Source organism: Eimeria tenella, genomic scaffold (genome assembly GCF_000499545.2).
Source record: "Eimeria tenella Houghton genomic scaffold, Eth_scaff2963, whole genome shotgun sequence".
NCBI lineage: Eukaryota > Apicomplexa > Conoidasida > Eucoccidiorida > Eimeriidae > Eimeria > Eimeria tenella.
The window spans coordinates 1,761-2,011 of record NW_013542839.1 but is presented as its reverse complement, the minus strand read 5'-3'; positions in this window follow the sequence as shown (position 1 = coordinate 2,011).

The window sequence follows — 251 nt, the reverse complement described above, 5'->3', positions numbered from 1 at the left end:
AGCAGCGGGAGCAGCAGCAGCGGCGCCGGGAGCGGGAGCAGCGCGAGGCGTTGCTGCTGCTGCTGCAGCAGGAGACGCAGCTGCTGCAGCGGATCGGGACGCTGCAGCAGCAGGCGCGGCAGCAGCGGCAGCAGCAGCAGCGGGAGCTGCTGCTGCTCAAAATGAGCGAGCCCCTTCTCTGGGTACAGTCCAACGGAGAAACAGCAACTGTATATACACCTGAAACTATAAGAGCTAAAGAGTTGGGAGAT